At 48.7% G+C, this 24036-nt stretch overlaps 1 protein-coding gene and 1 non-coding gene across 4 annotated transcripts in view; one reads left to right on the top strand and one right to left on the bottom strand.

Annotated features, from left to right (window-relative positions):
• The window catches only part of KIRREL1 (kirre like nephrin family adhesion molecule 1), a 104979-nt gene that overhangs the window by 67803 nt on the left and 13140 nt on the right, over window positions 1–24036 (bottom strand). The gene's annotated exons all lie outside the window — the stretch shown is intronic.
• Window positions 5607–5679, top strand: TRNAG-CCC. The gene has a single exon. It is a non-coding gene; the product is annotated as a tRNA-Gly (tRNA).

The following is a 24036-nucleotide window of genomic DNA, read 5'->3' on the forward strand; positions in this document are numbered from 1 at the left end:
ATGGGAGAATCTGAATGGCACTGCAGGGGAGGTCAACAATTTTCATAAGATTTTTGAAAGAGTCTTTGACCTCAAATCACAAGAGTCAGCACCCTGCGGGGGCATCTCTGACCAAGCCTTCTGGTGTAACATATAAAGAACAACGAGCTGGGTTATTAACAGGAGGACCTGGGTTCTAATTCCACTGTTTTCAAACTGTTTAACCTCTCTGGGCTTCAGTTTCCATTCCTAAAAAATACAGATAAAAAACCCTGTCTTGCCAACTATACAGAAATTTTGAGGATCAAACTACACAAGGAAGAGGGAAATGGTGGCTAGAAGGCAACAAGGGGAAAGAGATTTTCAGTTTACCTTCTCACATTAAAAAAATATTGTGCCATGTGCATTATCTGCTAAAAACATATTAAAAAATTTAACAAAAATATGTTTGGCCTTCAGGTTATAGAGTGCTTTATACACACAATGTCACTTATTTCTCTCCACAGCCCTGCAAGGCAGAGATAATTTTCCCAATTGCACACGAGGCAACTGAGGCTCAGCCAGCTCAGATAAATTGCCCAGTGTCATGAATGTGACTAAATATTAGCAGGTTGAGGATTAAAATTCATATCTTTCTGATTTCAGTTTCCCTCCTTCCCTCCCTCCCTCTCTCTCTCTCTGTTCCCTACATTACAGGTGCTCACTCCATCTCATAAAAGCGCCCATGTGAAGAGATAAACTTGATGTATATTGAAGGAGAGTAAATTTTACTATATTGCTACAGGAGGGCTAAAAGTTTCCCCATCATTATCTAAATATAGGACTCCCATAACTACTTGCCTTACAACCAACCCAAATTGTGCACTGGCAGCCTGAAGAATTATACATGTGCAGACACACACACACACACACACACACACACACACACACACTTTGTTATAGCAAGAGGAGAGAGAATTAGGATGGGGATTGAAAAGGCACTCCCATGGTCTGGCACTGTGGAGTACTGCCCAGGCAGCTTGGCAGGAGTTGTTCATCCTGTCCCACCCCTAAAACGTACTCATCCTTGCCTCGCACAGCCTTTAAATACTTTGCTGTCGATTCATGTTAGGTTATTGTTTTCATTCTCCTGCCTGCATGCCCTGTACAGGCTTATCCATGTCAGTGCCTTGGCTTAGACTGCAGGCCCCAGAGGGCAGGGGCTGGGCCATACGTACCCCTTTGTACTGCATCCACTCTGAGCCAGACACAATTATGTGCTTAATAAAGATTTGAGCAGATGACCACAGAGATAAAGGTCATTTATTCTAACTTACAGAGAAATGAAGCCTCCAGGTAGGGTAATTTTTATGAGACGGTGCTGTGCAGGGGAACACGCACTAGTACCTGGAGAGAGAGCACCATCTGCATCCCGGCTCTACCTGGCCCTGGAGAAGGTAAATATCCTCTCTTGGTAAGTTTCTCCACCTATAAAATGGAGATGATACCTACTTCATGGGTCTGTAATGAGAACTGAAAGAAGGGTTTGTGAAACAGTAAACCGAAAGGTGTTATATATCTGCTACTTAGAAAGAAAGAGAGAAAAATTAATGAAAAAAATGTCATCTGAGCTGACCCTGAGGTTTCTCAGGAGAAAACGCCTCCCGTGCTTTCTGCCCCCCAGCGATGGAAACCCTCTTGTTCACTGGCTTCCCTGTGCTGGCTGAAGGCCTGGCACATTACTGGCAAATGGAATACACCAGAGATCTTTGCGATAGCCAGTTGCTACAGTGATAAGTTGGACTTTTATCCACCTTTGCAACAGCTAAAAGAAATAGCCCAAATTAACCCTCAATTCATTTAAGCTGCATTGGGCTACAGTCCATGGGGTGGGTTGCAAAAGCTAGACATGACTTAGAGACAAAACCACCACCAACAACCCATTTCTACTCATTCTGGATGGGACATACATACACACAGTTAACTACACATTCCCCAGTGTTACGGAGGGATTGTTCAAGCAATAGGCCAACTAGCGGACTTCCCTGGATGCTGGTTCAATCCCTGGTCGGGGAACTAAGATCCCACATGCCTGAGAGCAACTGAGCCCACGCACCCCAAGGAGACAATCTGTTCACCACATGAAAGGTCTCACATGATGCAATGAAGGTCTGACACAGCCAAATAAATGAATAAATACAAAAAAAATAAAATAAAATAAACCAACTAGTGCAGATGATCATGCAGGACACTCTGAGGGGCCCAGGCGGGAGAGACTCTGATCAGCAGACAAATCAAGTCACAGTTCTTCCTAGAGTGCTGTGGCTGGTTTTGCAGGCAGTGAAGGTCAAGGGTAGGCAGTAGAGTGAGAGAGGGCATTCCAGGTAGTGACAATGGTGGCTTGTTCCAAGCCTAGAGGCCAAGAGTGAACTGGCCTTCTGTTACGGACTTGGCAATAGTTGGGGGCGGGGTTGTGCAGGGGAGTAGGAAGAAATTGAATTAGTAAAACCAGCAAGGGGGTGGAGTGAGAAGGCAGGAGTATTGGTCCTTTTTTAAGTGGTCTCCGGATTATCATTCCTTCCCGGGGGGGTACCCCTACCCTGCCGCTACGGTTGAACTCCTATTAATTCTCTTTGATGGTCAAGCTTTCCCAGAGCACCCTAAAATGAAGTCAGTTGTCCTTGCTCTGAGCTTTCTGGCTCTGCTACTCACAGGGCAATACAGCATCTACTGCCTTGCTCCAGTAGGACACAAAGGTATCAAGGACCTAGTGTGTGCTAGATGCTTCCGACTGATCCACTCCTCCCCGCAGCCCTGCACTCAGTTCATTATCTCCATCTCAGAGAAAGGCCTTAGAGCAGGGTAGGTAGTGGGCAGCACGATCTCTAGGCCAGATGGACTGCAATCACAGCTACTCTGTCATGTCTTAGCTGCGAGACTTTGGACAAGTCACCTAACTTCTCTGTGTCTCAGATTCCTCTTCAGTCCAAAAGTGAAAGTGAAAGTGAAAGTGAAGTCGCTCAGTTGTGTCCAACTCTTTGCCATCCCATGGACTGTAGTCTGCCAGGCTTCTCTGTCCATGGGATTTTCCAGGCAAGAGTACTGGAGTGGTGTGCCATTTCCTCTCCAGGGGATCTTCCTGACCCAGGGATCGAATCCAGGTCTCCTGCATTGCAGGCAGAAGCTGTACCCTCTGAGCCACTAGGGAAGCCCCTTCAGTCCAATGGGGATGCCAAAATACCTGGACAACCGAAGATCATTAATGCATAGATGTACTAATGTTGCTCAGAAAGGTGCCTGGCACATGGTTCACGCACAAGGGAATGGATGCTCAGAAATTTGCTCAAGACCTTAAAAGCTACACAGCTGGAATTCCATAGAGTGCTTCACTCCCTTGGATTTCCCTAAGTATACTGTCCCCATCTCTCCCTGGTTTAGGTTATAAACCACTCAGGGGACATTGGTAGGCTCCCATTTGCCCCTCGTCCTCCACGGCACCTAGAGGGCGTATAATACACGAGTGCAGATAAGTGAGTCCAGGTGTTAGTATATGAAACTTGGCTCCTCTGATACCCAGCAGAACAGAAGTAGGGGGTACACTGGGGCAGCCTGAAGCTAGAGTTTCACCTGCCTGTGATTCACTTTAGTGCCTTTGAGATTTGAGGCAGAGCATCAGTACCAGCAGTGATCCTGGGCAGGGGAAAATATCCCATGCCGGGGAGAAGAAACCCCTGTCTGCAGTTCCTTCCTCCCCTCTTCTCATGAGCTCTTTGGCTTTCTTAGCACATCCCCAAGAGGACAGCAGTCCACAAGGCCAATTGAGATAGGTGTGCCTCCTCCTACCACACCACCCACGTCTGGCAGTGTGCCCGCCCACCACCAGTCCGGGGGAAGCCTGATTAATCCGGGGCAGGGGCACCAGCTGCCATCCTGCCCCTGACCCCAGCCTGGCCACCTCCCACCCTTCACTCCACCGGCCATTCAGCTGGGTGAGGGCATTTCTTGAGTCCTCCCGACTTCCTCCTGTCTGGGAGGATGGAGGCATAATTAGTGCACTTCTCCTGGGGAGTGGGAGAGGCAGAGCGGCTCATTAACCCAGCCAGGCGTGCCTCTTCTGCGACTCCCTCCCTGCCCTCTCCTCTCTGCTCCTGGGTCCCTCTTCGGTCCCCTCACCCCTCTGGCCTCCCCTCCTCATTAACCTTTTTTCTCCTTTTTCTCTTCTGTACCATTCTTGGCTGTACCTCTCCCTCCTCATCTCACTGTTTCTGCTCTTCTTTCTTTGGCTATTTTGCCCCCTGACCTTTCCTTCCTCCCATCCCCCAAGACCCTCTTCTCTTGATTCTGGCCTCCCAGCTTCTGGTCTCAGCCGATTTCTCTGGGCCACCTGCCCTTCCTGCTACATGCTCAACCTCAGAAGCCTTATTTCCTTGCCTCTCTTGTTCTTGTGGGCTTCCCTGGTGGCTCAGCTGGTAAAGAATTCTCCTGTAATGAGGGAGACCTGGGTTCGATCCCTGGGTTGGGAATATCCCCTAGAGGAGGGCATACCAACCCACTCTAGTATTCTGGCCTGGAGAATTCTATGGACTGTGTAGTCCATGGGGTCACAAAGAGTTGGACACAACTGAGCGACTTTAACGTCACTTCACTTGTTCTTTTGCTCCATTTCTTTCTTCTGCTTTCTTTCTTTTCTTTTCTTTATTTATCTGGCTGCATCGGGTCTTAGCTGGGGTACTCAGAATCTTTGATCTTCATTGCAGCATGCGGGATCTAGTTCCCTGACCAGGGACCAAACCTGGGACCCCTGCTTTGGGAGTGCAGAGTCTTAGCCACTGAACCACCAAGGAAGCCCATGTTTTCTTTATTTTCTCACTCACCTTTCTTGGTCTACTTCTCCTGTTTCTCTCTTTCCCCTTTTCTTACTGGGCCCCTCCATTCTGGCTCACTCTCTCCCCTTTCCCACTCAGTGCACCCAGCACACTGAAAGAAAGGTGCGTTTTGAGGAATTTGTATACGTTCTGTCCTTTTTCTGGTGGGCAGGAGAGAATGGGGGGATTCTTGGGGGAGGACACTCATGACCTGTCTCATCCTAAGTGCTCTTTTCCATTCACAACCCACTAGGGAGTTCCCAACATGAAACACAGTTGGGAAGAGCTTGTGGAGGCAGGACCACTGAGAAGAAACTCCACGATGTCTTCTCCACTCAGAGGAGGCAGATACAAAGGGGCTTTCTGGAGGAGTTGCCATGGCCGCCTTGGTGACAGGGTATCAGCCATCCACACCTGGGCTGCCCACAGCTGCTGGGAGGACCGCTTTTTTTGGTCTTGTTTCCTCAGCTGAGGGCAAGTCATTCCAGCCTTTGAGGAATCACTGTCTTAGTTTTCACCACACCGCCCTCTCTCCTAAAAATACAGCTGGTGGTGAGCTGCCTTTATTCTGGGGTCAGGGCGGACCCTGCAGCGCCTTGGAGGGGATACTTGCTTAAGGAAAACATCCGGATTTCGTCTGCTAGGTCTGTTTCAAGTTTCTCTCTACAAACCCTTATGATCTAAGCACTGGGTCCAAAAGCCTTTCCACACTCATCCTCCAGATCTGCCAGTTCCCTTGCTACTTATTCACAGTATCTGTTCAAAACATGTTGTCACAGGACTTCCCTGATGGTCCAGTGGCTAAGATTCTGCACTCCCAATGCAGGGGGCCCAGGTTCAATCCCTGGCCAGGGAACTAGATCCCACATGCCTCAACTGAAGATCTTGCTTTGCATGCCACAACTAAGTCTCTTGTGCAGCCAAATAAATAAATATTTTTAAAAGATATATTAAAAAAAAAAATCTGTTGTCTCCATTCTCTCGCTCCCTCCATCCTTTCCCACCTTTTTTTTTCCAGATGATACTACACAACAGGGATACCTTTTCCAGAACAGTAACTTAATATTCCTCTCCCCCTCCCCCTTTTTCAAACAGAGAAATTGCACTTCTTCCAGGAAGTTTTCCTGGATTGACTCTTAAAGATGGAAGCGACCTAAGAAATTATTTAATTGCCCTTCAGTTTAGAATTGGTAAAGAACTCACCTGCCAATGCAGGAGACAAGAGAATGGGTTTGATTCCTGGAGGAGGAAATGGCAACCCACCCCAGTATTCTTGCCTGGAGAATCCAATGGACAGAGGAGCCTGGCAGGCTACAGCCCATAGGGTCGAAAGAATCTGATATGACTGAAGAGACTTAACACACACACACAATTTAGAATGAGGACACAGTGCCAGAGCAATTAAGGACTTGCCTGGTGCATACAGTATGGCGATGCAAGGAGAAGACACCCACGTTTCCTAACTCCTCCTCTTGTGTTCTTCCTCTGTCCTGAAGCTGCCGGCTCCTCAGAGAAGGCAGAATAGCTGGCCTGGTCTGCTAGTAGGGGATTTCCATAACTGTCCCTTGTTCTCTATCCCCAAATACCTTTCCCTGTAGTCAGTCTCTGCTCTGTCTGAGATATGTGTTGTTGGTCTTAAATAAAAATTTACTCAACTGTGTGCCTTGAAGGCAAGCAACTATACTGTATTTATCTCTGTTTCCTCAGCACCAAACAGGGCCTGGCACTCAATAATTGCTTGACGAACTGAAACTAACTGAAATGAAAACACACTATTGACCCTCTGAAGCAGCGGTGCCCTCACCCTCAGTAAGATGACCGAGGTTTCTGTTGACAAAGATGATAAAGCGCAGCCATGTCCATTTGGGGTCAGCCCCCTCCTGTCACTCCCTATCACTCACAAAAGACAATGGGGATGTAAAACAATCACTTAGGGGTACAACTTGCTCCTTCTACTGTTTTCCAAGGCCAAAAGAGAAAGGCATGGACTTCCAGGCCAGGAGCTTAGCAATTGCTTGGCCCACTTCATGGCTGCAGGCCAAACCTGTGGAGAGGAAATTGTGGGAGCCACACAGGGCTCCAAAAAAGAACTCCAGAAGACATCTGTGGACCCTAACATCATCTAGGGCGGTCACTCCTGGCTCCTCCTGGACCAAGTCCTAGGTCTCCCCTCACTTGCACCCCCACCGGGTACAGCCGGACTAGAATCCACAGGAGGAAGAAGCAGCCTGGAAACAGGGCCCATGGCATTTCAGCAGAAGGCTTGCAGATGTTCTCACATTCTTCAAAGGGATACAGATGTGGACAGGCAGGAGAGGAACCCAGCAGAGCAGTACTTGCCTGAACACTTGGATCCCCTTCCTCCCTTCCGATCAAGTTATTGGGCAATCGGTGCTGGAAGCTGTGTGGGGAGTTTAAATCTCAGAGCCTGGGATTCTGGCAGCTGGCAAAGCATCTGGGGCAAGTCCTGACTTTTGACTGTTGGGGACAGCCCATCGTTTGCAGAGCTCCTGGGGTGTGTTAAGGTCACATAGTCTAAATTCAGAGGAACTCCTCAGAAGCTATGTCAAAGTTAATAGGGAAACTGAGTTCAAGGAATTTGGGTGGTACTTAGCTGTCATAGAAAGAGCACTGGAATGGGAATCAGCATTTGAGATTTCCAGCCCTGGTTTCAGCAGAATCAGCTTTGTGGCACTGGACTAGTTCCATCCCTTATCTGATCTTCAGTATCCTGGTTCATGGACTAGGCACCTCCAGAACTGACATGCCAGAACACAGGAGGTGTTTAGCACAAGCTAAATGACTGAACCGATATAATTCTGAGACTGCCTTCCTCCAGATACTTACAAAGTTTTCCACACTGCAGGCATCCCACTGATCTCATTTGGATGATAATGGCCCCTTCAGCATCCTCCCTGCTTCTGACTTTCCCCACTTCCATTTGCCCAGAGATCTGACTGCAGCCTCTCCAACTTCATTATCTTGACCCACTTCTCAAGAACCCACAATAGCTGCCTATGAGAATCCAGGTGCACAAGGCTTTAATAGCTGCCCACCGAGCCCCACCCCCAAGGCACCCGCCCACACACCTGGACTGGATTTCTTTCTCCCCTTGCAATCCAAGCCTGTCTCTTCCTTCTGTGCCCTGCTCTAGACTTACCTTTTTAAGGAAGGCTGGCCAAACGACACCATCTATAACCACAGCCAGTATTATGTCCAGTCCCTTCAGTATTTAACGCCTCAGGTTACATTATATTTATCTGTAGTTTCTTTTATATATATATATATATATCTATCTCCTGGTGAGTATAGGTATAATTTACCCCTGAAATGCACAGAAAGGACTAAAGAAAACTCCTTCATAAAGACCCCTCTCTCAGTCTTCCCACAGGTAAGGGAAGAAAGTTCAAAACATAATAACTTTATATATAGACACGAAAGCAACAGCTAAAGAGCCTCTGCTTTCCTCTTTCTTCTTCACATTAGGGGAGACTGAGGCCCAGGGAGGTTAAGCAACTTGTTGAAAGTCACACAGCTCATTCAGCAATCAGGAAGGAGACCAACACAATGCGTTGTGCAGTGCGATCCTTTCACCAGCTGACACAAGTATCCAAACCAAGGGGTCATTTTGACACCGTGCAGCCAGCTGAACTGTTTGGTGGAGGATCCACATTCAAGGGCAGTGAAAACCCTGCACTTGCTACCCAGGAAAGAGATCTGATAACAAAAGGGGACGTGAGGGTCTGAAGAAGCACCAAAAAGGCTCCCTATTTCTGTCCCAAGAAAGAATGTAACAGCCCTAGAATGAAATCCAGGGTACACCACTTTGGACTGAATTTTTGAGGTTTTGGTGGAGCCACTTCCTTGACGCCAGCCCACTTTGGCCATTTTTAGGTTGCTGCAGAGGGCGAGAGCACCAACCCTAAGCGCCCTGGACAGATCCCGGAACACACAGCCACTGAGAAGCCAGGCATACAGCGGCCCAGGGCCACGCCCCGGCCTCTGCCACCCCAGTGAGCGCCACTGCCCTCCGCTGGGGGCCCACCATCAGCACTGGTGTAAACACTCGCATCTGTTTTTGGTACCACTGAGGAAGACCAGGGGTGTGGATAATGAAAGTCATTTCTTTTTGGCTTTGGAAAGCATGATAATGAATTTTTAGTGGCACCTAATTATGTTCTACTGAAGATAATATTAAAAAAGTGTTTGCATTCTCTGAGCACATATTAAGTGATAGGGAGGAACAGAAGTGGCTAGCTGGAAGAGGAACCAGATTCTGAATTAAAATTTCATTATGGGGACCTGCCAATGACCAGAATATTGATTCAACAGCTGTGTGTGTGTGTGTGTGTGTGTGTGTGTGTGTGTGGACTTGTGCAGGAGGCACTCTGTTTGGTGCTGGGGAGAAGAGGGAAATTACAAACAGCAATAAGACACACTCTATCCTCCAGTCTGGTGAGACAGGCGGAGGTAAACAACTCACTATGATTAAGACGGAATATAACTGCCACATCAAGAAATTCAAGCAATTTGCTTTAGAAGCTCAAAGGAAAGAACAGATTTTTGGAGAGCGCAGAGAAGACTACTTAAGAGAGAGGCACTAAAAGTACATCTTGGAGGCAAATCCAGATTTCAGAGGGCACAGGATGGGAAGAGGGGTCACTGGTTTGAATGAGCACGCAGGCTGAGAAGATGTATGAGCAGTGCAGGGAACAGTGTGAGGAACAGCACTGATTTTCCCCTCCCCACCCAGTGCTGTGGGAGGAGACCTGACTGACCTCCTCCTCTGAGCAAAACGAAATTCTGTAAATCCCCAAGATCTCTTTCAATGTTCTCCCTGCTCCACCATCATTTATTTCAACAAGATAGTTCTTGCTCATGCCCTACTAAAGCAAGTTCCTTTCCACTAGTTACTCCTTAGAGCTTTGAAAAAAAAAAAAAAATCACCCTGGGAAAAATTCCTGTCCCAGTCCACAGCAATCTATTTTCAACCTCAGACTTACTCAATCCAGGTCTAGCTTCTCTGGGATTCCCAGACCTGGAACTTTCCTTACAGGAGACTGTTATGTTTGGGACCTCTCTCTTAGCTATCAGCCCCGCTAAACCCTTCTAATTTGCTGCTGCTTTAAAACTGGGGAGGAAAAAAGATGGAGAGGACGCCCTCTCTGCCTCTCTGCCTCTTTCCCTTGCTCTGCGGTTACGCTCAGCAATGATCCTACAAGCCTGGAATTTGAGGAATTTCCTGCCCTGTGCTCCCTGGAAGAGCTGAGAGAGACCTAGCAATTAGGCCTGGAGTTTCCACTCCTGCCTTCCTCCACCCATATGAAGTACCCTGAGTGAAGAGCTCGCTCTAAGGGGGCCACGTGGAGCTCAGTCTAGGACGTCTCTGTACCACAGGAACGTCACCCCGAGAGTCATCCCCATTGCCATCGACTCCCTCAGTCCCTCCCAATCACCTAAAGAGTCCCTTCCAAAATGCTCCGCCTCCTTTCCTTGGCCCACCTTAAATTGTAGCCATAATAACACAGGACATATAGAGTTAATTCCTTCCTAAATCCATCCTGTTCTTCTGCAACTGTCCCAGAGTAACTCTGCTCCTTCTTTTTTTTTTTTTTTTTTTGCTTTCCCCCATCACAGGAGAGGAGTCAGGAGCCACACTTTGCCTCAGCAATTTTTCCTTCCCCTTCCAATCTGCCCCTCCCTGCCCTCCTCTCCCCCTTTTCCCCTTTGCCTGTATGTCATTATGTACTGACTTATTTGATCTGTGCCCTTGTTCAATGTCCTTTTATAGGCTGAAGGTCTTAGCTCTGCTCCCAGACAGCATGTCTGTCTCTGGAACTTTCAGAAGGCAAGGGTGGAGGCTCTGGGCCTCTACTTCTTTGTTCAAGTCAGAGACCTGGGAATGGGAATGGGGAATATGGTCTCAAGTCATTTATGTAAACCTTATGTAACTTCTCTGCTGCAGCAGCCAGAACTGCTGAAGCAAATTTCTCTTCCTAATCATGTTTTGTTCAGGCTAATATTAAAATGGGCTCATATTCCCTTGTCACACATCCATCGATGGCTGGATACCAGGTGCTGAGGCAAAAGCAGCCTGGGATTTAAACACTGGCCACAAATAGTTCTCAAGCTGCCCCATCTACCAGCATCAGCGTAGAGAAGGTAGGCATTTATATGGGTTCCTGTGTTTTTTGCACTTCTTTTTTGTCTAGGTGTCCAGCTTTGTGGTTTCTTCCTCATTCTAGTCTTCTCATTCGTGACACTCCTTCAGTAATGCCCCATGTCACCCTCCTTTCACTGTTCCTCAATTCAGAGGACATTTCTGAATCTTTAATGCCTGTAGGTCCTGGAGAAGTTATGATCAGTTGGAACGTTGCTTCCCCACCTCCATCTCTTTCCGTATAGCACACGCCCTCTCAGGTTTCATTCCCAGGTGGGCAGCCGTCTCTCTCCATCCTCCCTGTGGCCGCCCACCTGCCCACAGATCTCTCCTAGGCTGTCACGGTGTAAGTTCCCCTGGTCCTCCCCAACGCCTATACCCTGCTTACTCTCTTCCTGTTCTCGCTCTCAGAAAGTATTAAGTCCAGGAACAGCAGTGCAGCCCTTTGGGGCCTGAGATTTCAAGGCCTGGATTTTCTTTCCACTCATCCCGACTCTGACTCTTGACAGTTCTCAACCAGATGACATTAAAACGGTAGTTTCCAGCTTCTCTTTCTTTCCCGCCACCTTAGTTCTTCTCAGCATATTCTAGTAGCCTCAGAAGGAGAAGCCTCTCTGGTTAAAAAGGAAATCAAAGCTATTCCAATACTTCAGTGGGAATGCTCACTATCTCCAGATTCCCTCCAACCCTCAAGATATTTGCCTTTTGAGGTTGAGAGTTGCTAGTTGCCAATTCCCTCCTCCCCCCCGCTTCACATTCCCTTCAAACAAAGCTTTTCAGTCAGGTTTTTGACCCTGATGAAGATTTTTAACTGGAATCTTTTTTTTTGCTTTCCCCCCTTCCTCTCTAATTCTGAAGGATCTTTTGTCTTTTGAGCAAAAGAACTGAGAGACTGGGAGGGCTGCTGGGTTTTTTTTTTTTTTTTTCCTCTTGCAAGTAATTGGGAAAGAGTTTTTTTTTTTTAAAAAAAAAAAAGAAGAGAAGGTAGGGGGGGGAAACAATATAAAGCTATTTTCTTTCTTAAAATAAATTATTTTAATAGAAACAAAAGAGAAAGATCTTGAAAAGTGTGAAAAGAACTTTGAAGAGAAAAGGACCCTGGAACGGTAACAGAGAAAAGGAGGGAGGGCTGGAGAGAAACATGAGAAAGAGCTTAAAAGGGACTTAAGCAATGCATGCGCAGAAAGGGGGAAGGAGGAATATGACGAGTGATTGGAGGTGCTCATTTCAGGACTGTGTACTCGCTGGACAGTTTCTCCAACTCATAGGAAACAGAAAGAGCCAGAAGGCCACTCTGAGGCCATAAAGAGAACTCTCCTCTCCTTGCATACTGCGCACTTAGCAGTGCCTAGCATGTAGTAAATGCTCAATAAATGCAGGGCTGAACAAAACAAGTTGGTTATGGGTGACCGTTTTTTGTTGCTTGTGTCTGTGCTTTCTTCTTCCTCCAGGACTCAATGAAAGGTTGACTGGGGAAAAAAGGGCCAGCCTCACATGACAGAGATCAGGTTGCGCCAAGCTCATAAGCAGAGGTCACATTTTGTCAGCCTCTCCTTGTCTCACCCTACTACCTTCCCTGGGCTTAGTCCTCACCCTCTTCTGGCTGGGCGTCAGGCATCCAATGAAACGCTATCAGCTCTCCATTACTCGCATATAGGCTTCTCACTCTGGGGATTATCCATGGAAAAATCTTAATCCCAGGCAGGTTGATTCCTTTTGCCACCCAGAATGTCTCGGTCGCCAGTCTTGGTGTGAGCAGGGAATTAGAAACTCATTTAAATAGCCATCCAAGTCAACTCTAATAAGCAAAGTAAATCTGATTATTATCATCATGAGCACCACCATGATGCATCCCAAAGTTAAAAAAAAAAAAAAAAAAAGACCAAAAAGAAACGGTGGCTGAGTGTTATCTCTGTCAAGGCTCTCCCTCTACTGGGTCAATTGGGAGTTAACTGTATTTACAGACAGACTTTAATCTGGGGGACTCAGCTCTCCACAGCCTCTGCTCCATCATCATAGCACCTCTAAAAGGAAGATTACAGACAACTTATATTATTTGTTACTTAAAATAGTAGCTGACATTTCAGTAGCTGCTAGCTTATTGTGTGCCAGGCACTATGTTATACGTTTTATATATTTTAACTCATTTCATTTATTCATTACAAAAAAGACCTGAGGCAGCACACACAGGGTCAATTGTGTAAACAATAAACTGGAACTTCCCTGGTGGTCCAGTGGCTAAGACTCAGCATTCCCAGTGCAGGGGGCCCAGGTTTGATCCCTGGTCAGGGAACTAGATCCCACATGCCGCAACTAAGAGTTCCTACACTACAACTAAGATCCGGTACAGCCAAATAATAAATAAATATTAAAAAAAAAAAAAAAAACAGTAAACGAAGAGGTGACATGAGACACTGTGCATAGATGGTGGTACTTAGGCAAACAGGGAAAGAGAGTAAGCACTGGAGAAATAAACTGAGGGGCAGGTAGAGTTATATATTAAATATTTGCCACAAGATCCTCAGCCCCTCATCAGAGATGAACTCCAAGATTAGCCTTGAGCTTCCAAGCAGCATGTGCAGAGGAAAAAATTCAAAATTAGTGATGCAATGTACAGCACCCATAAAATAAACACTAACCGGTACCTTAGGAAAGTGCCACTACAGAACTCTCTTCTGTGGATCCCCACACAAGGCTCACTGTGATGTGCAGAACCATGTTCTGGGTAACGTCCCTACCATGAATAAAATAAGGAATTGCACAGGGCTGCCCCTTAGAACGTTCCTCAGTGCGGGCTGATGGCACAGTGCCAGAGGCTCAGCTCAGTAAAAGCAGTTCTTCGAGGAGCCCAAACCGTTCAGTCTCGGTTTGCCACTCTCTGACGGGCTGGCTTGGTCTAAGGATAAAATTGAGAGTATCTGGAGGAATGGACTGGAGGTGGGTGATAACAGTGGGTGGCAGGCTGGGGGAAGGCTGTCGATATAAAACAGGACTCTTGCAACTTAGCTATTTTGGCCTTCAGTTCAGAACTGCATTCCGAGATGAGAGGAAGGAAAGAACATCACAGTCTTCTCTGATATCCAGGATTTCTTGGGAGGCATCTGAAGGTAGGGGGAGGCAGAACTCAAAAGATTATTTCCCTGAGGAGACGGGGTAAAGGGACAGCCAGTTGTTGTGATGTCTAGGGTGGGAGTGAGGTGAATGAGTGAGACTCCTTTAAAATACAAAAAAAGTACTTTGGCATTTTCTTTCTTTTTTATTTCTGCCGAGTATACCTAACCCTCAAAATATCAGCTTAGCTTTTGGCCATCTTGATGCTTGGGAAGATTAAGCCTGCTGGGAAAAAAAATCCTAAGGAGCATTCAGAGAGGAATTAGAGGTAGAATTAAACACAGTTAAACAGCCCCAGCAAAGCTCCCAGACTTCCCCCTCTGAAGGAAGAGCCCAGGCACTCCAGCATTTCAGAGACCCACAGGGTGACAGTCAGCACAGAGGTCAGCCTGCCGGTGACATCTGCATCCCTTAACCTCGAAGTCCTCCAAGGGAATAAAGTCTGCAACTTAATTGTCCATCTAGCAATTTAGCGTCCACAAGTTCTTCTATCTGACCAAAGCGTTTTTTTGGCTGTTTCCCCTACAAAGACTGTATTTTTCCTAATAGTGGAGGACAGAAATCTTGTCCAGCCTTGGTCCAGGGAGCTGGCACTGGAGTGAGAGGGGCAGTCCCCAGTTAAAGGGAATAAGGTTGGAAGGAGGGTCGGGGCTCCCTAGCTGCTGCTTGGACATCCTCTTGGTGAGTGAGGACAAGGATAAAGGCAGGGGAGGAGAGGGAGAGCAAGCTGGCATCTCAGGCCAAGTCCCCCGACAATGGGCAGGAGTCTGGAACCTGCAGCCTGTTACTTAATTATCTCTGAATGGTTTTTGTTCCTGGCTTTAAACATTTACCCCTATTGGGTTTTCACGGCTTCACAAGCTCTCTATCTCCTTTTCTTTGCCGTTGCCATGGCAACGACTCCAGGCGTACAACTGCTCTCTGATTTTAAATAAAAGTTGAGGTTTCTCTCTCTCTCTTCCCTCCCCGCCCCTCCCTCCTTCTCTCTTAGGATGGATGAGGTTTCTCTCATCCCCTCCCTTCCTTTCACCTTCCTCTCTGCCCTGCTCTCCCCCCACCAGACTAGGTTTCCTTATCATCACCTCATTCTCTCATTTCCTCCTTCCACCTGACTCTCCTCTAAGCCCTCTCCCCTGTCATTGGGCTTCCTAGATGGCCCTAATCCCCTGGTTGCCATGACAGCAAGACAAGGCCCTTTAGGAGGGATGGGGGCAGAGGTTGAAGGATAAGGGAAGTTGGCTGGGGAGGGGGTGGTGTGTGGTGGGGAGGTGATTTATTGGTAGTCCCAGAAGCAGTGTTACCCAAGATTCTCTGGGGACCACCACCTTCCTCTCTGGACCTCAACTCTTCTAGCAATTAATGGGCAATAGATTCCTTATCTATTCCCCACCCCACCCCCAGGCACCAAGAAAGGACTTTTTGATCTGTGCAATTGGGAATGGTGGGGGAGGAGACAGGGAGGTCTGTGGAGATAAAGCAGTAGTTTTCCAAACTGCTGGGTGGCCTGTGTGTGTGTGTGTGTGTGTGTGTGTGTGTGTGTGTGTTGGATGGGGGGCAGGGCAGGGTGAAGGCGGAACTTCTCCTATCTGCTCTGGGGCAGTGAATCACTTATACTCCTGAGTCTTGGTTTTCATTGGCAACTTTCAAGGGCTGGATTAAATCTTTGATTTTTCTGTACTTTAAGGTGCCCAAGGACATCAGAGAAGTCTCAGCAGCTATAGCTGGTGGGGGTAGGGGCCAGGGTGAGGAGGAGGGGATTTGAGGGAAGTGGGAGGTGAATCAGGTGCCTGAGACCCAAAAGAGCTAGTCCTACGGTCTGGCACCACAGGGGCCTCCTTTTATCTGCTCAAGGCAGAGGTGAGGTAGACCTCCCAGAAATCCTCATCACATGTTTCTAAAGAAAGTCCGGGCCTCCACTCACTTCCCACCAATGGACTGTCCAAGTGGCTGTCTTTGCCAGCTACCCAGTCATTCCCTGGCCCCTCTGTTGGTAAGTCATGGTTTAAGTGGAGACTTAATCATTCCTAAAATGGTCTAGAGATTGAAATATTCTACTTACTCCTCAACAACATAAACCATTCTCTCTTAATTGTATGATACGGGTCAAGGTTAAATACTTGGGTAAAGGGAGAAATAAACAACAATCTGGCATTTTAGAGAAAACTATGGATTGGGGGTCAGAAGACTTGATTTCCAGGGCTTCCCTGGTAGCTGAGCTGGCAAAGAATCTACCTGCAATGCAGGAGACCCCGGTTCAATTTCTGGGTTAGGAAGATCCCTTGGAGAAGAGATAGGCTACCCACTCCAGTATTCTTGGGTTTCCCCGGTGGCTGAGATGGTAAAGAGTCTGCCTGCAATTCAGGAGACATGGGTTCGATCCCTGGGTTGGGAAGATCCCCTGGAGAAGGGAATGGCTACCCATTCCAGTATTCTGGCCTGGAGAATTTCATGGACAGGGGAGCCTGGCAGGCTACAGTCCACGGGGTCGCAGAGTCGGATATGACTGAGCGGCTTTCACTTTCACTTTTTCTAAGGGCGATTTTATCCCAGGGGGCACTTGGAAATGTCCAGAGACATCTTTTATTGTCACACCAGTGAATGGAAGGTGTGTTGCTACTGGCTCTAGTGAGTAGAAGCCAGGGATGCTGCTAGACATCCTACAGTACACAACAGCACCCCCTCTCCCTGCATGCACGCACACACAAACACACCCACACATGCAAACACACCAAACATTAGCTGTATCTATCTCAATCAATTCATTTTCCCATTCAGAGCCTCAATGTCCTCGTTCATAGATTAGTACCTTATACTCAATGATTTAGGTCACACACATTTCCTGAGTGCCCATGTCAGACATCTTTCTAGGCACAGAGGGTGGAGCAGGTGCAAGATCAAGAGAGAAGGTCCCCTTGTCCCCAAAGACTTTTCATTAACTTATCTTCACAACTTGAAATGAAATTGCACAAGGTCACACAGAAAATCGGGAAGGAAGCTGGAATCTGAACCCAGGTCTTCAGACTACAAATCCAAGGGCCCTTCTCATCACTCCACACCACAAAATATTAGGATTCAATTCAGCAATAAGAGCTATCATATACCACTTAAAGCATCTCAGATACCTCTTTGAAGCATTCTACACAGATTATTTAATTCAATCTTTATGATCACTCTACGAAGCAGATGCTGCTATTCTTCTATACCAAAGTGAAGGGACTTGCACAGGGTCATGATGGCAGCAGGTTCTGGATCTGAACCCAAGCAGTCTGAACTCCAGATCCTGCCCTTTTGCTCAGAAGCTCAAGAGTACTTCCGGGGCAGCATCATCTGCATCATCTGTGAGTGCCAAGTCACTTCAGTCATGTCCAACTCTTTGCAACACTATGGGCTGTAATCTGCCAGGCTCCTCTGTCCATAGGGATTCTCCAGGCAAGAATACTGGAGTGGGTTGCCATGCCCTCCTCCAGGGGATCTTCCTGACCCAGGTATTGAACCTGGGTCTCTTATGTCTCCTGCATTGGCAGGCGGGTTCTTTACCACTAGTACCACCTGGGAAGCTAGTGACTCCTTGTTTTACAGTTGAATAAACCAAGGCTCCAAAATAGCATATCACTTGCCCAAGAAGAATCAGGATGAAAATCCAGGTCACCCAATCTAAGATCAGCTCAAATATACCCTCGAGCTCTCAATGTCTATAGTCCTGTTGGGGGAAGGCAGTGGGAGGTGCATTATAAGAAACAAAGTCAGAAAGGGAAAGGGAAAGGGAAAGAGGACGTGGAAAAGTGGGAGAAACACCTAGTGAGTGGTCAGGAGAAAGGAAAGAGCTGCCTCCAGATGGTGAAGGAGATAGCGGAGGATGAGAGGAGAGGGAGGGCGCTCAGAAAGGAGCAAGATGCTGAGCACACAGGGAGGGGCCAGCCTAGGAGACGAGGAGGCCTCGGTGGCTCAGAGGGTGAAGAATCTGCCTGCAGTGCAGGAGACCTGGGTTCAATCCCTGGGTCAGGAAGACCCCCTGGAGAAGGGAATGGGTACCCACTCCGGTACTCTTGCTTGGAAAATCCTATGGCCAGGGAAGCCTGGCAGGCTACAATCCATGGGGTCACAAAGAATCAAACACGAATGAGCAACTAACACTTTTCTGAAACCTCGGGTGGGCTTCTCTCTGTGCCTTGCCACCTATCAGCTGGCTAGGCTGTCAAGATATCCAGACCTTTTCAAAAACCCTGTCCCTCTGGCCAGGGAACAAGAAGAACTTAGAATCTGTGACCCGCCCCCAAAATCCCCAACCCCGGTGTCCAGGGGCTTCACTTGCTGCTTTTCCTAACACCCAGCCCCAGCCTTGAGGGAGGGGGCAAGAAGAAAGGACAGACCTCGAGACCAAAGCACCCAACACAGCGGGCACCGGGACCTGCCAGGCTCCCTCCCAGCTTCCCAGTTCCTCCTGGAGATTCTTCCAGGCTCAGCGCCTCTCTTCAAATCCATTTTGCAAATGAGGAAAGCAGGCCCAGAAGCTTCTCTGGGGGCCCTGACCCTCCCCGAGAAGGCCCGGGCATGACTTATGAAAGAGGCTGGGGTTTGTTGTTTGTTATTTTTTGTTTTGTTTTGAACAAAACAGAATCCAGGGCCTTGGGGAACTTGCAATCTGGTAGAAAACTGAAAGGTCAGTGCTTTAAAACTGAGTATAAACTGAGCCTGTGAAATGAGATAAAGGGAGGGTTCGTCAGAAAAGGCCCTTGGAGGAGGTAACCCTTTTGAGAATCAGATGCGGGAGGTGGAGGGTGAGGATGGAGAAGCTTACATAGCGCAGGCTTTAGGTCTTTACAGACCGAAATTCCTGGGCTCTGGCTCCTAGGAGAGGGCCCTGGTTTTCATTTTTTCCCTTCCCCCCACAGCTCAGCTCTGGTCGGCCTCTGAGATGATTAAAACCAAAAGAATTTTAAATGCCTGGAATTCACTTTTCACCACTGATGCCATTTGCTTATTTTCTCTCTCTCCCCTCCCTTCTTATAATTTCTCCTCTTGGGAGAGCTATCTGTTTGCCTCACTCTTTTCTTCTGGCTGAGTTTGCTCTGCGATGATCCCCAGTACCCACCAGATGACTTTGTTTTCATTGCGGAGAGGAGGAGAGAGGGGGTAGGGTGTCTCAGGCAGAGGGGAGGGAGGAGGGGAGGGTGGAGGGGCCTTGATCTTGCTGGCAAAAGTTCCCAGAAAAAGAAAGAAGAAATAGCTTTCAGGGAAAGAAATCCGCCAAATGTTTATGTTCCCACAAGACTCTGCGAAACCTTTTCACAGACCAAAGCTAAAGTTGAGGGTGAGATCAGAGCACGTTTCTTAAGGAACAAACTCTTATCAACAGGCACACACAAGCACCCACATCCTTGATCCAGGGTCCCCAACCTTCCCAGAGTAGGCTGGATCATCTCCATTCCCAGGACGGCAGACTCTGTGCGTGTGTGTGTGTGTGTGTGTGTGCGTGTGTGTGTGTGTTTGCAGGGAGAAGGGTACTTCTGTTCTTACCCAGAGTCCAGACCAGATCTGAAAAATGTATAAAAAGTTTGCTTCCACCCTGGTTCCTAATCAAGCAATGCTTCTCCAAGGGCACCCCAACGCTGGCTCTCTGAAATCAATACATCTGGTTTTGGCTCAAAAACCAAATCAGAGAGAGTCAGGGCCTCATTCAGGAAGAAGCAGTCCTTTATGTGAACTCCCCCCGGATGGCAAAGAGTCAGAAAACGGTGCAGCCAGAATCTTGGAGATTATTACCCTTCTCTTTTTATGATAAGAAAACAGGCTCAGGTCACCGCATAAGGCACACTTCCCGACAACCACAATGGAGCTAAAATTCACAGCTAGACTCGCAATCCAGTGCCCCTTCCATATTGCCTCCTGAATGTCGACTTTCCTACCATAGTCCCTGGGAAACCAAGAGCCGAGACAGAAGCTACAAACCATCTGAGTGAGACTGGACACATTTAACACTTTGGCACAGGGGCTCTGCTGCAGGTGCAGTGGGCAGTCTGAGGCATGGAGGTCAGCAAAGGGGGAATGTCAACCCTACCTGGAGCTGGATGCCAATAAGCTCTGAGCTGGAAGTAGCCCTGGCCCAAACAGACAACTTCTTTGTGAAAAGAAAAACTGCACCGGGACAGAGTGACCTGGGTTGTCACAGCTCAACAGTACATCCCAGAAGTGGCACAGTGTAGAAATTTTGTGCCGTCTCTTCCTGAGGAAGGTGAACAAAAGCACTCTCCCTCCTTCATCCGCTTTTTAAAAAATTAACTTGTTTGATGTGGCTTCTAAGGTCATGGGCTAGGTGCTTCCATGTGTAGTGGTAATAACAATAGGAATAGCAATAGCAGTCACAGATCCCATTTGTTAAGCACCTGTCATATGCCAGGAACTCTGTTTACATACACCATCTGCAGTTTTTCCAAGATTCCCATTGACCAACGAAGAAACTGAGACTCAGATTATATGACAATTCCGAGGTCTCATGGCTAGTTAATGGCAAAAAAGTCCATAGGATCCAATTCTTTTATTTCTCAAGACCAAGCATTGTGCTAGGGTGAAGAAAGAAAATTCAATACAGAGAGCGAAAGAATGGACGTCCCCCATTCTCCACCACGTCCTGCAGACCAGCAGCCCTGCCCTCAGAGACAAGATGAACAGCAGTGGGAAACAGTGGTGAGTTGCCAGAACTTTAGGTTCCAGTCCTGCTCTGTGTCTAACCCTCTGAGTAAACTCTACTGTCTCTCAGTCTTCTCAAATGCATCATCTGGACATCCTCCTCGCTATTTATCTTCAGGTTGGAAGCCCAAGGAAAGCCCCAAGGTTTGTGGTTATGCCGGGGCTGAGGGCCCATCAGGAACAGTGCTCTCTCCCTCCCTTACCTCTTCTTCCTGGGTCACAGTTTTCCTCATCTGTGAAATGGAGCATATTGTCAACTCCTGGCACAGCGCCTGCAAGGTGTAAGTCTACATGCTAGGCCTTCCCCCTCTTCACCCAATCACCATTATGGAGTGGTTATTCCCTGAGTGGGCTTCCCAGGTGGCGCTATTGGTAAAGAACCCACCTGCCAGCCAGGGAGACTTAAGGGAAGCAGGTTTGATCCCTGGGTCAGGAAGATGCCCTGGAGGAGGGCATAGGCACCCACTCCAGTCTCTCGCCTGGAGAATCCCATGGACAGAGGAGCCTCATGGGCTACGGTCCATAGCATTGCAAAGAGTTGGACACAACTGAAGTGACTTAGGGATTCAGCCCCAGAGTCTGTGTCCCGCTCTCCTCAGAAAATGTTCCCAGACCAAGTCCTGGGTCCTAACTGGGTGGTGGCCCTGCCCTTTCTTTCCCTGTCATCCTTTCTCACCCCTGCAGACTTCACTTCCCAGCATAGGATTGACGAACTTCACTGGGACCATCTCTTGCTCCTCATCAAGTGTTCTGGTCACCAGCCTACGCGCACCTCCTGCTGTATCCCACCCTGCCTCACCCCACCCCACAACCAGGGAGGCTAAGGGAGCCAGCGATGTGCAGCTCTGGCTGTGCGAGCTCTGATAGACCAGGTGGAGCCTCCCCCAGGAAGCATGACCATACTTCCTGACTACCACCAGCAGAGCCTCCACCAGCCTGCTGGGCTGACCAGGGGTTCTGGGCCCGTGCTCCGCTCAGCATTCCATGCACCCGCTCAGGTCCCTTTCTTCCCCTCCCTTGGTCTCAGCACCCGCAGCCAGCTGCCCCCACCTCCCTCCAGCATCTCTCTTCCCACTCTCCCCTTCTCTCCCGCTTCCTCCCCTCCCCCCTCTGCTGCGGGCTTGGAGCAGGAGGTTATGAAAATGAGCTGCGTGCCCAGGAGACTGTAATTATCTGCTAAGTGTGAAAGCCAGAGTGATTAATTAAGAGATAATAAAAAGAAAAGGAGGGCGAGAGGGGGGCCTCACGGCTTTGCTTTGATGATAGAACCTGAGGTGAGCCAAGCAATTAGGGGAATCTTTATCGAGAGTTAGCTATAATCCACAAATTATCAAGCACCAAATGCTCCAGGAGCAGGGCACATTTCACTCCTGCCGAGTGACAGACCGACAGACAGGGAAGGACATCGGGAGGAAGGGGCCCAGGGAGCATCCAGCTGGGGGTAGGGAGAGGCCCTGCGCAGTGGAGCGCGCGTCTGTGCTGCTGGACAGAATTGTCCCGTGCCAGGCCGCCAGGCAGCACTTCCAGGCCCTCGGGCCGTGGCTACCCTTGAAACAGGGGTAGCCTGACAAAGACAGGCTGCCCCCCAGGCAGGCTCCACAGCAGAGCCAACTCGGAACACCCCCACTGTCTCCTGCAGAAGGACCAGAGGGCCAGGCGCCTGTCTCCCCCCAGACATGTCAGCTCCTCCTCTTCGAGGACTCACATTCTCCCCTGTCCTCAAGGGACCAGGAGCTGCTGTAACACCATTCCTCTCCCCGCCTTGGCCATGTGGGAGTATGTCACGCGGCCGGTGCGAATGCTACAGGGGCCACAGTTTGACAAGGCGACACCACAGCTCATAGCTCCCGGAGCCAGCAGCCCACGGGGCCCTAGCTGGATAGCCCTCCCCCACCCGGCTCCCACTCTTATCCCACCCAACCCTCCTGTAAGAACAGTCTCTTCTTTCCCACTGGGTCCTGCCCTACCAGTCCTTCCCACTGGGGTCCATTTTCCTTTTCTTGTCCCCTCCTGGAAACCTTCCCTAACTGATCCCACAGCTCCAGTATCTCTTTCCATCTTCTCCTGTGCAAAGGTACAACAGGGTTCAAAATGCCCCGCTTATTTAGATGATCTTTGTGTGTTTAGACCCTGAGGAAGATGGCAACCTGTCTTCTCTATTACAGTGAGCTGCAGAAACCAAGCCTCCGCCCTCAAGTTCAAGCTTAGGGCTACAAGTTTGCACTGATCTAATACAGTCTGGTATCCTAGTCCACACTCCATCAGATTAGTAGATCTCCAAAGGCAGACACCCTATCCCTTTCTTTCTCTGCCCACACTGATGTCACTTGGGATCCACTCTGTCCACCCAGGCATGGATAGCTCAGTTGAGGACATCCCTGTGTGGCTTTCCTGGTAGCTCAGTGGTAAAGAATCCGCCTGCAATACAGGAGACACGGGTTTGATCCCTGAGTCGGGAAATGCCCTGGAGGAGGGCATGGCAACCCATTCCAGTGTTCTTGCCTGGAGAATCCCATGGATAGGAGAGCCTCATGGTTACAGTCCATAGCGTCATAAAGAGTCAGACACGACTGAAGCAACTTAGCGTGCACACACACACAATATGTAATTCCAAGAGGAAGATGTTCCTGCTCTGAAGCTAGATCAGGTCCTGACTGTGGCCTAGGCTCACCTCTGCCATCTCCCCTGCAGGCCCCACTCTCCTCCAGGTACCCAGTGCTGCCCCAGATGCCAGAGCTTCTCTCAGCCTGGCCCCCGAGGAGGGGGTAGGAGGGGCCCTCAAACCATCCACCAGAGACAATGGCCTGGTGAAGGACACCAGAGCCCGACAGCCTCCAGCTGCTCTGAGCCACCGAGAAGGGGAAACTGGACAAGGAAGGGCATGGTGGCTCAGCCAGGTTCCTGGGAACACTACAGTTCTGGCCCTGACTGGGGACACTGGGAAGATAGACAGCCTTGGCGGTTTGTTGGAAAGTAGACCTGCTCCCTAAAGAGACAACCTGCTCAACCTCAACTGAGGCCTCAAAGACACTGTCACCTCTGACCTCTCTAGGCTTGCACTGAGAGAAAAATGAACCTATTAGGGGAAATGTTATTCTTACAGGCATAAAGAATTCTGGACTCTTACTCAGTTATAGTCTCCAATAAGACAGCTTTTTTCTTTTTTTTTCCAGAAAGAGCAGGAAGGATTGGGGTTAGACACAAAGAAGAACTTTCTGCTTGCCAGGGATTAACTGACTTGAAGGTGAGCAGACA

This window comes from Bos indicus x Bos taurus, chromosome 3, assembly GCF_003369695.1.
Source record: "Bos indicus x Bos taurus breed Angus x Brahman F1 hybrid chromosome 3, Bos_hybrid_MaternalHap_v2.0, whole genome shotgun sequence".
In the NCBI taxonomy this organism is placed as follows: Eukaryota; Metazoa; Chordata; class Mammalia; order Artiodactyla; family Bovidae; genus Bos; species Bos indicus x Bos taurus.